Source organism: Phasianus colchicus, chromosome 7, assembly GCF_987193195.1.
Source record: "Phasianus colchicus chromosome 7, bPhaCol1.hap1.1, whole genome shotgun sequence".
In the NCBI taxonomy this organism is placed as follows: domain Eukaryota; kingdom Metazoa; phylum Chordata; class Aves; order Galliformes; family Phasianidae; genus Phasianus; species Phasianus colchicus.
In genome coordinates, this window is record NC_143442.1 from 19,135,134 (window position 1) to 19,151,367 (window position 16,234).

The following is a 16,234-nucleotide window of genomic DNA, read 5'->3' on the forward strand; positions in this document are numbered from 1 at the left end:
CAGCAAGGTAATTGTTGAATTGTAGGTATACAAAATATTTGCTTATTTATACGCAGAGATTTACCATGCTGAAGAGTTGTCTTGTATTTTCTTCCATTTGTAATGTATCCTATTTATATATTATTGAAGTTCTAAATAATGTTTATGGTATTTTAGTGTATTTGTGAGCCAAAGAAAAGATACAAAAATATTAGCTAACACTTTCATTTAAATCCTAGTGCCCTTAAAATGATAATTTACAGATAATTTTACTGATTTTAAGGAGTTCTAATGTTGTACATAGGCTGTCAAATAATGAAATCCCCTTAATCTATTAGAAATTTCAGTTTATTAAATGTAATGTCTGACTGTCTGTTCAGTGTTCTGAATGATTTTCTAGTGAATATTGGTTGCTAACCAAGGCCCCTGTTTTTGAGTTGTATGTCAGGACTAATCTCTATGACCATTTTAAGTAAATTCTGTGGGGAAATTCCTGAAGGTCTGTAGCATTTATGTGGGAGTCTAAATGAGCATCGTTCTTTCAGTGAAATTAAATTCACTGTATGTTTGGAACAACAACAACAACAAAAAAAAGGAACAAAAATTCATCTCAGAATCTTTTAATGCAGCTGACATGTCACAGCAATTTAAACCAGCCAGACTTTTCGAAGAAAAGACACCAGAGCCATCTGCAGCTTGTTCAGTTTTAATCATCGTATAATCAATACTAAAAAGTGGAAAACTCCATAGCGAAAGCAGAATAGTGGAACAAAATGAAAATTCAATAGTTCTCTGTCTACAGAATTACTGTCATTGTGATAAATGGAATATGCTGATTTTAAACCTCTTCATATATGACTCTAGGTCTATTATCCACGCAAGTCAATAATTAGCTGGGTTTCCTTTTTTTTTTCTTTTTCCTCCAAATCAGTAATAAAATTATTTTACAAATGTTCAGTGAGCGCACATTATGCCTTCCTCACATCCTCTTTACCCCCCTTAGTTCCTGTGGAAAGCGAGACAGCTACAGATACCAGACACTTCCATCCTGCAGATCTGATGGGCTGTCCTCTGGGCATGCTGTCTCACATCTTCAGCAGGGTCAGAACAGATAGAAGGAAGAATCTTAAAATGGTAAATAGTGTATCATGCAGCACAGCCTTTCCAGCTTTTCATAGGAGTATTGTTCATCCCCCTTCCACAGCACAGTATTTCTTTTATTAGGTTACTTTCATCATCAATACAGTGCAGTTAGTATCTTACTTTTTTCATCTTAAACATTAACCTTCTTTAATTATATTGCTGATATCTTGCTATGTTTTTACTAGTTAACTTTTTTCGTGTAAACATCTGCTGAGACTGAGACCTGAGCCTGCCATGCAGATACAGTCAATGTGAATACTGATTTCAGTAACAACTTTCGTAACATTAATTGCCATTCTTTATAAGCTGTTCAGCAAAACCATATGGTCTGTCACTGGGAACTGTTCTTAAGAGCAGAAAGAAGTAGCTTTGAAGGGAAAGAGCTTGCCGTATTTCAATGGGAAGTCTGAGATCTGGTCTCTCACAATTTCTCGCTTTTTAGTCCAGCCACAGAGTGTTAAAGGATTTCCCTCAGTCCCTGTGGTTTATGAGAAACAATATGAACTAGGATAATCAGTACAAAGACAGTTAACTACTGACCTTACTTTGCTCCCTTGTCAAGTTAACTCACCAAATGCATTACTAAAACTGTAAGATCCAGCTTAAATTTAATCCTCTAATGTTAACATTTAATCTGGTATCCAGTTCATCATCTCAATATTATAGTAATTGTATTTGAAATTTTATATTCCTTAGAAGCATATAAACTAAAGAGAATTATCTGATGTAACTGACTGTGAAACCACAGGACAGACTGTAATATGGTTTACTGGCATTCATACAACAAGCCTTGGGCAGTCCTGTGATGTTGTCAGAAATAGAACTAGATCTCCTCAGCACATAGTCTGTGTCCTGCTTGCTAAAATTTCTGCTGCTTCATTTAGTGAAATATCTTGCTTTTTGGAGGTAAGAAGCATCAGAGGTTGTAGCTGTTGCCACTGATGATTTGTATCCAGGAGGAAGCTGAGCTCCTCCAGCTTGCCTCAGAAACGAGTCAGTTAACACAGAGGTGTTTTCTCCAGAGACAGGTGCTTTAAATCCATCTTTCAACACTCAGAATTTTATCTAGCCTTTCTGCAGTGTTGTGTCTTGTCACAGGTGATACCCATAATTATATTTTTTCTTGTGAAGCTTTTAATTGTAATATCACAGGGCTCATAATATTTTCCAGTGTGGTTAGCTGATTTTCACTAGGAGTTGGAACTTTAAGGCTGCTTCCAGTCCAAGCCATTCTATGATTCTATGATTCACCAGTAAGAAAACTCATCTGTGTTTTCTTCTCAGTAGGTAATCTCCATTTGTGAATAATATCTTGCAGCTTCTCAAACAAAAGGTTACCTGGGATGTTCCTGTTTTTTTAATCCATACACTACTGACTGTGAGAGTTCAGGAGGTATGGACATACAGAAATATTGACTAATTCAAAGCATTTCAGGTGAGTAACTTTGTTCTTCTGAGGTTTAAAATACATTCTAAGGTAGCAATCTTGTCTTTTAAGTTACACTGACAATCACTGTAATTTGGTATGGGTGAATTCAGATCAAATAAATTATAGGCAAGTGTTAGGCTGAATTTGTAGTTACAGAGCTTGTGAACTGAAGTAATTTTTATGGAAATGGCTGATCATTAGATGAAAATCAACAGCAGCTGTTGATTTTGAATGAGAAAAATTCTGATTGTATTACTAACGGTTCTTCTCTGGAGAAGATTGTTAGATTATACCATTCATTGCAAACAGGCAGAACCAGGGGACTTGGTAGTAGCCCAGGATTTTAAAATTGTTGTTACTGTTGATAATCTGTTTTTAGAATGGTGACAAAAACGAAGAGATTTTTTAAACAGAATCTCTGTTTTGTGGTTAAAGAAATGTTGAAGTTATAAAGAAGATATGCAATGCAGTTTAAATTTTTCAATAAAAGTTGATCTTAAAGCTGTCTTATTTGTCTCATATAATTATTTGTGAGCTCTCTTGTTTTCTCCCTAGCTGTGTCAGGGCCAGCACTGGCATCGGGCAAGGGAAGGGGTTGTCCTGCTCTGCTCTGCCTGGTTGGTAGAAGTTTCAGCCACTTTTGTATTAAGCATTATAACATGCAGTCTTTAATATTAAAATGTTTTCTTGAAATGCAGATAAGATTGGCCCATTATTTTTGTGAGTAAAATAAATACATTGTGTAAGGATAACTTTGGAAAGGTCTGCAAGAGAAGCTTAATTGTATGGTCACAGAAGAATTGTTGCTGACTCTATGAATCTCTTTCCCATTCTGGGACTGAAAGGCCATTTCTTAATACAACAGAATGAGACCCTAAGCCTGAGGCAGAAAGTATTAGTAAAATTTTTATATTCTCCCTAAGATGGCTGCAGAAAGTTTTGTAGGCTTGGTGAAGAATGATTAACTTATTGGTTCTTTGTTTAAACAGATTTATCTACTGAGGAAAAGTGGAGCATCGTCTAGTAACGATGATAGAGAGGTTAGAAGATAACACATACCTTGATTCATTTCTGCTGTTTACTTGGTTATCTGTTCAACACTTGAATATATTTTTTTCAGGCTGAATAAGCATACCTTTCAATATGATTAAATCTCTGTTGCGAATTTCTTAAATTGTACACTTTTTAACAGGATATCATTCTCATTCATCTGTGAACAATTGGTTTGAGGCAGGAGTTACTGTGTGAAAATTTTTGGCCTTTTTCTATATGGAAAATAGTAGTTCCACAACAGTGTGAGAGAAAATGTATAATGTCATTACAGGTGATAGGTAGTGGAGAAAAACTAATGTTTCAAGAAAGCCTAAAAATTGACACTAGAAGCAAAATCAACAAATGTAAGAGTGCAAGTACTTAGATCTATGGAATTTTATCTGTGACCATAAAGTAAGCTGATTTCAAGTCCTAACTGTTTGAAGTGTGATTACAACAAGTGTATGGATAATGCTGGCATATAAAATAAGTTTATTGGCTTTAAAACATAAAACACTGGAATGTTATCTTTGAACTGGACAGGTGTACATTATATTACAAGTAAAGTGAGATAGGTGAAAGATAGTTCTCAATCAGGGTTGTGTTGGTCAGTTCTTAAGTATTCTAAAGTTTTCACATATTATAAATTATAATCACTGTTCAGTGTGTTGCTTTATTAATTAGGGCTTTCCCTGGACACCAGTAGAAAAGGCCATTAATCTCAATTAAGCTTCTTTCTTTACTTTTGAGAGGGCTGCCCGCAGGGTAGAAAAGACATCTGTGGGCAGAGGGCCAGGTTAACCACTTGAGTATAAAATGAACTCTTTCTTTCCACTGCTTTGCGTTTTTTATGGCTCCCTGTTGTAGCATCTGGCCTTGAGAATTCCTTGAAGAAGAGGTCCTTACTGACTGTGTCTACTTCAGCTAATGCACTTTTCTGCTTCACATGCAGCACTGGCAGTCTCTAACTGGGGTAGCACCATTCTTGATTATCCCAAGGAATACAGCTTCAGCAGGCAATGAGGTGAGAGCTCCACATGCTGGGTTTAAGGGGGCTGAACCAAAGAACCAGAGCTGCTTGGATTGCAGCAAGATTTCCTGTTTGTGAAAAGTACAACTTTTACTAATTCACTGTAACAGTGACGTTTAATAATTAATGGTTTTCATTTGCTGGTAGGTGTGCTGCTGCAGTATTTTGGTGTGGCTATCTAAGTTCATTACACTTTTTATATGTAAATTGCTGGTCCTTGTTATGTTTCAGAGATACTGAATTTCTTTCTATGTTTATTATGTATTTGTATATATTTATTATAATTTATTTATATTTTTAATATTGCTTATATTGCATATTTAAAAGAGCTATCAAGCCAATAATTGCTACAATTTTCCTTTCCCAAGTCTAATTTTAGGATATATTTTTTTAAAATTTATTCCCAGAAATTCTGTGATTACAGTGTAAAAAAAATTATAATTTGCTATTGTTGAACAACTTCAGAACTCATGCAGATTTGCTATATATAATACTGCTATAACTGTACAATTCCTGGTGTACTGGAAGCAATCCAGAGGTGGAATGAAAGGTCTCTGAGGAATCTGGAGAACTCAATCCAGAGCTATTTCCAATAAGCTGACAAAGTGATTGAAAAAATAAACTGGGATCACTGGGTTATGCCATTGAGACCTGGTGGGACACTCAGCAAAATACAAGTAACTTGAACTTACAATAGGAAAGCCTCTTCCCCATTTGCCTGTTAATAAAAATAATTAATTAAAAGAGCTTCAAAAGACAAATGGCCCCTGCTTGAGACCAGGTCCTCACATCAGGTTTATGGAAGCATTAGAAGAACCCATGCAAATAATTTGTTAATAGAATCTGCACTTAGTAAGTGACTTCCACTCTTTGAAATAATACACTTTGAAATAAATAACAGCTTAAGGTGTGTCGTTTTGTAGGACTACATTGAAATCTATGTGAGTAATCACTTGTTGCTAATCATTTGCATTATTTTAAATGATTAGGATTTTTCTAGCAGTAATGTTTTGCATTGTATCCATTGGTACTAGAAAAACATTTAAAATTTTTGCAATCCACACCTCTCAGCAGAAAGTAGCACAGAGGAAATGTTTAGAGAGGTAAAGCTTTCTTCTACCCGTGTTGTTAATTTATGTTTCAGTATCTTAAATCATGTTCATTTTCAGATAGTGTGAATATCTATCAGATTATGTATTGGTTTTCTAGGCTAAATAATGTAAGTTTAATTAATGAATTCATCTGAAATGGCAGAAGGCAAAGTAAACCGGTAGAAACTACACTGTATGAAAAATTATTGTAATGATTTGTAGAAACAAGTAATGTGAGTTAACAGATTATTAGCCTATCTCTACTAGCTTTGCATCTGATGTGCTTTCTAAAATGCAAATTCAACAATCTGAGCAGCTGCTCAGCAGTTACAATAAGCAGAACTAAAGATTCAGAAGAATGGTAGCCTATTTCCTAATTACACTATAAAACCTGGTTTTTATGCCTGGTTGTGAAGGGGAGATGAGACCTGGTATGTACTTTTCCACAAAGAATAAGCCGTACTTGTATTCTTACATTTATTTTTGCTTTTAATTCGATTACTGTTGGAAAATCCTTCATATAGCAAGTTACATCAAAATTCTCATGGAGGACTGTGTTTGTATGTACATACATGTCTCTGCATCTGACTTTTACCTAATATCTGGATCAGACATTCTATAAAGAGCAAAGAAAGCAATATAAAAAATCTGAAATACACATATATAACAATGCATAAAATGTTAGAAAGATTTTAGCAGTCGTTTAATTTTGCTTTAGTAATACACTACACTACAAATAACTTTTTAACTACCTTATAAATTGAAGATATTTATCATGTAATTCATACTTATCCATGCTCCATAAGCCACATTGTAATTGTAACTAGTATTATGAGGTCTGTATAATTTGTAGGTCTCTGGACTCAGTAATGCTGTAGAAGATACAGCTGTTGAATTGCTTTTAGCTGGTTCAGTAACGGCTGCAATTGTTTTGCAGTTGACTGTAATTGCTGGAATTTAGTGGGATTGCTTAAAAAAAAAAAAACCACCAGGAAATGACAACATTAACAATTTATGCAGTTTGGTCTCAATCTGTTGATAGCTTTCTAGCAAATTAAGACCTATTGCAATAAATAAGGAGGTAATACAGAACCTAGATCAAATTAAAACAACAACAATTAAAAAAAAAACCAAAAAAACAGAATAAACCACCCACAAGCCACAACCTCATATAAATCTATCAAATTTTAATGAAATTACACAAAGGAAAACTAGGGCCAAATACAATGGTTTTAGCCAGGGTGTGCTGTTATGGTTTTATAAGACATATGGCCAAGTTAGGAGAAATAAAAGAGAATAAGCCCAGAGTAAGCCCAGGGTGACCATAGGAGGAGATGCTCTGCATCCCTTTTGTCAGCCTGCACCTGGGTTTCCAGCTACAACCTCAGATTCATATTTAATGGCTGAAACATCCAATAGCCTTAACCTGCTAATCTTTGCTGCTGTGAAACAGATACACAGAATGGTATGGGAATGGCACTGTACTTCCTCTGTGAATGAACTGCTTATCCTGCATAAGTCTCCAGCTAAACAAAGCCATCTAGAGCTTGTTGCCAAGGACCACCTCCAGAAGCCTGCAAAATATCTTCCAAGATGAAGAAGGATGAACCTGACCTCTGTTGTCTTCTGTGTTCCTTTGTATGTGACAGAGAAGCCTCAGCATCTACCTGGAAGTGGGAGTACTTTGTTCCACTTGGAGTGGAATCAGGAGACCTGGTTACCTGCAATCTACAATAGCAAATAAACAGATAAAGATTTCACAATAGAGAGGGAGGAGTCAAAATGGGATTTTCCCTCCCCATCCTACACATCTCAAGAGTCAGATTTCAACATTTAGTTCTACTGATATTTATTTGGCCTGAAAAGATATACTGACAAAATGCTGGAAATATCTCACTGTGGTGAAGGATTATTTTGAATATTTATCATGGAGAAATAAACCTATTCCCTGCCATCATCGTAATGTTTTTGATGAGTGTCAATCATCAGAAAACATTACAGTGAGTCAGAAGTTTCCCTAAGAAGGGAGAAGATAGAAAAGAGATGGGGCCCTTTGTGACTGATGTGCTTGAACTATTCCATGAATAGCTGGTATTGATGGAGACAATTTTTAAAACTGTGTTGCTGTTTTTAAGGAGTTGTTGTTGTTTTAATCTCTGCAGCTTTGCACTAAACACTCCAAAAAGCATTGCTTTTTGAAGGAACTGGAAACTAACCTGTGGTTTTTTTTTAACTGATAGGATTTTCTAAACTGCTGTCCGTATTATAGTAATTACTTCAAAAGCTCTCTGTAAAGATTTTTTCTTATTATGACAAGTCAAAAAAGGAAAGAAGGAAGAAAGAGAAAGGAAGAGAAAGAAAGAAAAAGTAAGTCAGAAGGAAAGGAAGAAAGGAAAAAAGAAAGAGAAAGGAAGAAAGGAAGAACAAATTCTTCAGTACAAATCAGAGCCCATATTCAAGGATATGTCTGTACATTCTGCACTGTCTTTTTCACTCAGTGCATATTCACATAAAGAAGTTGTCAGTTTCCAGTTCTCATTTTCCCAGCTAATTCTCTGTACAAGAGACATTTTAAAAACTGAGCAAAAGACAGGAGTGGGTTTTATTAGAGCTGGCACAAGGAGGAAAAACAAGCTAAAAAAAAAAGAGATTAAAAAAGTCACAAATATTACAGTAAGTTTTTTAATAGGCAACATTTTCTGATACAAAATGGAGATTTGTAATGGAAATAGTCCCACTGCTTTTGATATTTTAATATGAAAAATACATCTCTATAATGTTTGTATACAGGCCCCCCGCCAAAGTAGATTTTGTGTATCCCACTCGGCTTTCAGTAGTCATTGAAGAGAAAGCAATAACTGGAGGCAAGGCCTGAGGATGGAATATAGCACACAGGTGCCTCAGTTAGAACAGAGCTCACATCAGAACCTGAATCTGGGAATCGTTCCCAGATAGGCTGTGGCTGTCAGCCTGTGACTCCTTCAGCTCCTGCTGGGTCAGGGCCTCAGCCTGCAGTTTCTGACTCTTACATCACTCCTTGTTCCTTTTCTAAGCATTTCTGTGGCTTCCATTGAAATCAGTGGGTAAACTGGCACTCTCCTTCTTGTTTCTTGGCCACAGTAATTTCCTCTGCACTTCAGTTTGCTGGGCTTTTTATGGTGACTCCAATTGTCCCCTTTATGCTGACTTAAATAAGGAAAAATCTCAAATGATTACGCCTTTAATTTTTCTTCAGCTGTGTAACTCTTTGTATTCTTTGTGTTGCTTTGCTATGTCTTTCTTAGAAGCTTCTCAGCCCAAATTCCTGCCCCAGCTGTGCCTGGGCTTTGGACAACTTCTTGATTTGTGATGGGATTCTAAGCCACATGGAATATCCCTTAGATCACTGGGTCTGAGGTCAAATCAAGAAAAGACTCTCAAGTAAACCCACTTCATAGATGGTGTCTTTGTTCCTGAAAATAGATGTAAGATTTTCCAGAAACATCTTTGAAAGTCCCTGTCATTTCTTTCCTTGTTCATCAGTTTGAACGTGACAAAAAGCTACTGCTAGAAGTAGAAAGGAGGAAGCCTTCTAATGGTTAAGAGTCAATCTTTATTGAATTATCTTCACAGTGTGCTGTAGCTTAAAAGCTGGTCACTGCATTCACAGAGGTACTCTGCTCCCTGCAGGACTCAGACCCCTTGGCTCTAACAGTGGTCTGTCTCAGCAACAAGAGGAGAACCAAAGACAGTGGGCTTAGTAAAGGGGCAGCACCAATCTTTCCAGCTGGCACGTTGCACTAAGTAACTAGTTCTGTTGATTAAGTCAAAACCTGCAAATTTCATCTCAAAATAAACAGAACGTATTCCAATACATCCCAGTGGGACCCAGCTGGGCTCACCAGCTCCCATTTCCAAACTTGGTGCTTGCTGAGAGAAGTATTTGAGCAGGTGGCATCAGTGAGGACCATTGAATCATTCTTGTCAGCAGCATGGAAAAGCATTATTGCTCTGTGTCATCTGGCTTTCACTGGTGGTGATTTCAGAGGACAAACTGCTCATCTGATGATTAAGCTCAACACATGGGTGACACCCTCTGCTGCTGTTTTCAGGGCACTGTAGAAAGTAGACTGAGCTCCTTCTGCCTGCAGTGAACTGGAAAACCCTGTGGCATAAATGCCTATACAGGGATATAGAATCTTGCCATGAGTTATATTTTAACTTAGTGAAACATATCTGGATGGCTGTGGAAATAATTTTTGGCATGTTTGCTTTTTCTAAAGCAAAATATTTTTGCTCATGTTTGCTAAGTTCTGTAGCATTTCCTCTTTCGAAACGGTGCCAGGAACATTCAGAAAGCCAGCAAAGGAAGAATTAACCTCAACTTCAGCCTCCAGCCACTCTCATTAGTACATGTGGGAGAACGCAGTCACGTTTCTGAGGAGAAAGGTAGGGTACTGCATTAGAATGACACTGCTTTATGGGTATGCTCATAGGATCTAATTATACCCCTAAGTTAGTTTCCTTTCCTAACCATTTTTTTTCCTGTTTCCTACAGAGACATCTCTTAAAGATCCTCTGAGTTTAATGAACTCTACATAGAGCATGATGCTACAAAGTGGCATCCTTACTAGAATTTTAAGGTGATTATTTGAGGATTGTTAGAATAGATAGTCACTTCCAGGGCATATATTGTGTTATTTTACTGGTTTGACTACATTCAAACTTCCTAATCTAATCGCCAAATAAAGTATGTTCACATGGTTCTAGCAGAGGTATCCTGCTGTCTCAGTGATGTGATAAATAACAGTGAATACCCAGGAGGTCCTACTCTTGCTTGAGAAGAATATATACACACACTTACTAGCTGTGGAAGATAAAAGAATCCTTTTCCTCAAGGCCTGAAGGAAAAGAAGTTATCAGCCACACTGGCAGAAGAATATAAATCACAAAAGACAACTAGAGCAAGAAAAGATAAAGGAGAGTGAGTTAATATTTTTTTTTTTCTAAATGGGGGTTAAAAATAGCGTAAGAAGTACACGGTTGTGGAAGCTTTCGTGGAACGTGTCAGGGATGAAAATAACTCAAAATATAACAAAGACTAAACAGATCCTTTCCTCGGGCTAAAGCAGATTGCTTTCTCTGAGCTAGCGTGTATTGTTTCAAGCATGGCTGGAAAGGGGCTAATGGTGTTTGGTTTGTAGCTTTCCGAAAGATGGAGAAATGTGCATTTCCGTGACTAATGAGTGCTCGTAGGAGGGCTGTCAGAGAGCTGGAGCTTTGTGAACGGGGAAGAGGAGTATTGTGAACAACATGTATGGTCTATGTAGTCAAATCATCCCAGTCACAGTCTGAGTATGGTATTTGTCATGTATTTCCCAAACACCCCATGGATATCATTGATATAATTCCTTCTTTCTGTAAAGAGGGACCTTCTAGGGCTTTCATATTTCTTCTTCTCTCACCCTATTTTCCTGTCTCTGGCAAGAGAAAGTAGCAAGACACCTGACAGCAGCAATCTGTATGATAGCATTTATAGATATAATAGAGAGCATTTATATAGTGGTCGTTGTAGATCGTGCCAGTTTTTAAAAATCACTATTTTGTATTCAGGAAAACAGAAGAAAATGCCATGGTTTCCCAGAGAGGCAATAATCTCTAGTAATTGTGCCCTGGTACCTGTGCAGTTCCTGTTTGTTACGGCTCTTAGAGCTGCCCTTGTGGTCCAAGAACCAAAGTTGTGAAGGCCAAATAGGAAGAATGAAATACTGGGGATGAAATCATCCCAAGGATGTCTTTTGTCCCTGATACTCAAGAATTATATTTGACACTCCTGGTCAAATCTGTCAAACCAAGTGCAATTTATTTCCTTAATGTTTAGCATGTTTGCAATAACTCTGCAAGGCCTATAGAGAAGGTCTGGACTTTCTGCCAGGAAGGTCCATGTTTTCAGCCTTTGTGGCAAGTATAACAAATGGAGCATCATTCAGGATGGGACACAAAAATATTTAACCTATGACTCATTTTTAAATTCGGGCCTCTTTAGCATAAGTCTTTCCCTGTGCTGCTCTCATCCAGTAGAGTCCATCTCAGCAGAACCTGTCCATTGATAGTAATGTCAAGATATACATTTGCATTCCTGTTCTACTGCTGTTTTATCTTGAAGCATAAAACTTGAGTTGGAAAACTTAGAGTAGGGCTTTGGGTATTTTTTGCATATACTGAAACGTGTCTGTTCTGTTTCAATGTCAACTCTCAATAATGGCTGCTAGAAGCAAAATGTAGCTGACCTCTATTTAAGATACGAGATCTTACAGCCCCTTATAGAGCCATAACAGAGATGGTACACATCACTGTACATACACCCAGACATACTCTTTTGTTGAATTAAATATGTTAAAAAAAAAAAAAAAAAAAAAAAAAAACAGAATTCAACATGTCCTTGGTAAATAAAAAGAATTGTAGCAGCAAATCCCTGACTATCACTCAAGAATCTTTTTGTAAGTAATTTTTAAAAATCCAAATTTTTGGCTAACCTCTTGGGTTGAAAATGATTGACAACACATGAAAGCATTGTGTAATGAAGTGGTTGAAAATTACTTAATTTATCCTCCATTATAATCCCCTCTTATGCAACATCTCTGGCTAAAGTACCCCCAAAGCCAGCTGCTATCTACAGCTGAATAGTAGCAGGCCTATTAAGCCTCTTAAATACTTGCATTCTAATTCCTAAATTGGGTGGTCGGAGCCTTAGTCTGTGCAATTTACTTCTATAATTAAGATTCTATGGGTGTTTCTATTATGAACCCTCTTTTCAGCCCAATATATTAAAGAGACATCTTTTCTCTTTTAACAGTGAAGCCAACCTATTATCCATGATTTCATGTACATTGTGTTAGTTCCTAGTTAATAATCAAGCAAATCTTTGAAACATTCTGACATTTTTCATTAACTCTGTGCCCTCTCCTAACCTTTCATCAATGCATCTTTTATTGTGAGTACATGTACTTAAAGATTATTCTTCTCTGATATGCCTGCTCTTAGTCATACACCTCTTAAAAACACTTAGTATTGTCCTTCAGGCCAGAAATGAGGGTCTGACTTGTCTATATGAAGTTGTCCCTGGAGGTGTTCTGAAAATGCATAGATATCATATTTAGGGACATGGCTTAGTGGGCAATACTAGATTTAGGTGGGCGATCATACTAGATGATCTCAGAGGTCTTTTCCAACCTTTATAATTCTATGATTCTGTGATAACGAGTGTAGAACAATAACTTCTGAAGTCAGAGGACTGAGGACGTCCATTTTGCAAAGCCCACTGCAATATTCTGGCATGTATTTTCAAAGCTTTGTAGAAGCAGAAGGTTTGTATTTTGGGGTTTCATGTACAGTCTTCTTGTCTCAAGGTGAAACCACTGTGGCCACAGAAAGCAAGTAGAGGCTGTCAGATCATGAAAAGCTATTCTATCAGGAACCTGCTACTACTGCACCTTAGTTGTCAAATTTGTTTGAAAACCATTTACCAGTTTCTAATTCAAAGAACACTACTAGGGCTTCAGTGGCATTGGGAAATAGGCATAGGTAGCCCATATTACAGCCAATCACTTATACTAGTCAAAGCAATTAAAGTTTCAATTCATTTCCTGTGTCTAATAGCACCTCTACAAAATTAGTTTTGTGGAGTTTCTGATTTCTGAAATTAGAGCCTAAATTCTGGTTTCAGCTCACTTGAGGAAGAAGGCTGTAGAGTACCTTTACAATCCCTCTCCCTCAGATCTGTTGATGGCATCTGCAGTTCTCAGTGCAAATTACAGCAGCCAGAGGAACTGTTCCCGATAATAACCAGAGCATGACAATACTGACTACATCTCTGATGTGTTCTCCTGCCAGAAGCTCGGGAGGGAAAGCAGAGAGCAGTTCTGCCAGTTATCTGCCACCCTACAGAGATGCAGTGTGCTAGGTCTGATCCTGCTGATATTGTGACCCTTCCTCCCACTGACAAAAGGAAGATGCTGCACGCCACAGTATTTGCAAGTTAGAGTTTTTAGCTGATGGCCTACTAGCTCCAGCTCCTCTGCTGGGGACACGTCACTCCTCGCTATCTCAAGCTAACTGCTTCCCCTCTCTTGTGCATTGGTGTAAATCTGCATCAATGCAATGAGAATTGTTGGGTATTTTATGTAGTAGAAAATGTCAGGATGTCGAGACTTGCAGGTCAAGACAGTGGTCTCCTTGTGTCCCGGTGAGCACAAGGGAGAGTGAGCCCCGCAGCACTGTCATTGGGAAGACTGTGCCTGAGAGCTCCCTGCTCAGCTAGCGCCTTCCCAACTTGCATTTCATTCCCTTTTCAGCTGCATAGCAACTAATGACCATAAAAAGAGCTCTTAAAAGCCCCACATTACTCCTGTATTTAATTAACTTTTAGAGCATCAGACCATAGTATTTAATCACAGCCTGCCTAGTTTCAGGGATTGCTTGATCTGAGGCTCACTGGCGCTTGACTTCCATCGGAAGTGATTCACTACTGCTTGTCTTTACATTTTGCACACAGACTGGTCTTTTTGCAGCTGTCTTCTGCAGCAGGTCAAATGCAGGTCCTTCATCCTCACACCTCTCTCATTTTCACACATGCTGACCTCCTCTGTCTTATTCTTATTATTAGATAAGCTCAGTCTCAAAACACCTACTGCTCCTGAACTAAGATTAAGTGGTGTCTGAGTGCTGCTGCAGCCTAATAAATAGGTGTAAGGCTTCTCTGTGTCAGCAGGCTTTTAGGGGCCATTTGTGAAAGTTGAAGCTACTCTTTTGTAGAGCTGAAGGACCTATGCTTTATGCCCTGTAGAAAAGTGAAATACTAGGTACTAAGGGTGCACAGCCAGGTGGATGCGTTCCAAGTAGCCATAGTTTGTTCCCTGAGTGCTTGCAAAGGAGACAGAATCTCCTTGAGTACTGCTAACAGATGAATTGTTTGCAGACGTCCATCAGACTGTTTATGGCTCCCTCCAAGCCCAGTCCTGCTATGCTGTGACTGGACTCAGCAAGCAGATGTTCTGACCTGCAATTCTTTGTGCCAAGCAATACACTAACAGCAGGAACGAATGAGATTGATTAAGGGATAAAAGTTGTTATGACCAGCAACTGCCTTGTGACCTAGCCTCTTCTCAGTCATTGGGCATTGTTGCTCTGTTTCTGCCTTAAACTCTCCCCTCTGAGCGTTTTATTACCCTACCTATAGAGATGCAGTAATTCTGGTATTGTTCACTTAATTTTAAAGGTGCACGTTGATTAAAATTATATGCTGATTCTTAACAAAGCTTCATAATCTTCGTTCAGGCACATTTGTGTATATTTGACTTTAAGGCCACTTCTGCAATAAATCATCATTTTCTGCCTGTCTAAGCTTCTGAATGCTTTGATCAAACACAGAGGTTTGAGTGCTGCATCCAGCAGCTCCCTTCCTGCCACACACACATTGGTTTCTCCATCCATCTTTATTCCTGCTTGCCTAGCGCCCATAATGCGGAGGGATTAAGAGGGAAGTAAGCTGCTTTTCTTCAGCCACTGCATTTCCTGCTCTGCGGAGGGCGGACAGCCTGTGCTGGAAGGGTTTGGAGCACGTCCTCTCTGAAGGGCGGTGTGGCCGTTTCACCTGCTGGGAACGGGATTTTAGCCATAGCTGACAGTTTCAGAAAGGCCACTTCCACATCCATCTTATTCACACAGTGTGTGCAGTCTCCAAACTAATAATTCATCATTTGCACATATGTGCCACTTCATTATTTTACTAACGTATTAGAAGGGCCTTGATTTATTTGTTAAATGCATTATTATTCTTATCAGATGATGACATGTTGTTATTCAGGAAGATGCACTTGCTATCTCACAACTAATTATGTCAATTAAGTTTTCATGGTCCTACCACAAAGCACAGCTCATTAACTTTAATTACTTCTGAAATGCAGCTGCCGAGATACACACAGAAAGGAACAGGTAGGTTACAGCGTGAGCTAATTTCTGCAAATGGGGTTTGTTCTCATCAGCTCTTAAGCTATACTTTCAGGTAATTTAGTTCCATATTTCCTACGTAGGCTTCGTGTCCTTTTCCCTTAAGAGGCTCTTCTATGTTTCTTTGTTGTTACAGACTGGCCTTCTGTACGGAAAAGTGGACTGAGTTCACAGATATTGCATCAGATAAATCCGGTGTTTTAGTTCAGCCTTTAAGGGGAATCGCTGGGCATCCACAGTGAACGTCCTTCTTCACCCGTGTGGAACGAGCCCGAGAGGAGGGCGAGCTGAGGCGCTGCGGTAAGGCTGCTGCCCTAAGGAGGAGCGCCTTGCAGTAACGCCTGGTTAGTAATTCTCCAAAGGGGCTGGTTGGAAAGGTGCAGAAGAACGAGGCGTGCTTGCTCGTTTCTGGGATCGCCGCGCGCCGGCACGAGACGATTACAAATCTCCCGAGGAAGAGGGAAACAGAACTTCTTTGGTTCTGTGAGAACAAACTGACAACAAAAGCGACAGCTCCCGGGGAATGCAGCGCCCGAGCGGGCG

The 16,234-nt window shown here is 38.4% G+C and overlaps 1 long non-coding RNA gene across 1 annotated transcript; it reads left to right on the plus strand.

Annotated features, from left to right (window-relative positions):
- The first annotated feature begins 1,858 nt into the window (after positions 1–1,858).
- On the plus strand, positions 1,859–7,324 carry LOC149917253 (uncharacterized). Its single transcript, XR_016468025.1, has 3 exons — positions 1,859–2,557; positions 4,536–4,607; positions 7,158–7,324. It is a non-coding gene; the product is annotated as an uncharacterized LOC149917253 (long non-coding RNA).
- Positions 7,325–16,234: the final 8,910 nt, after the last annotated feature.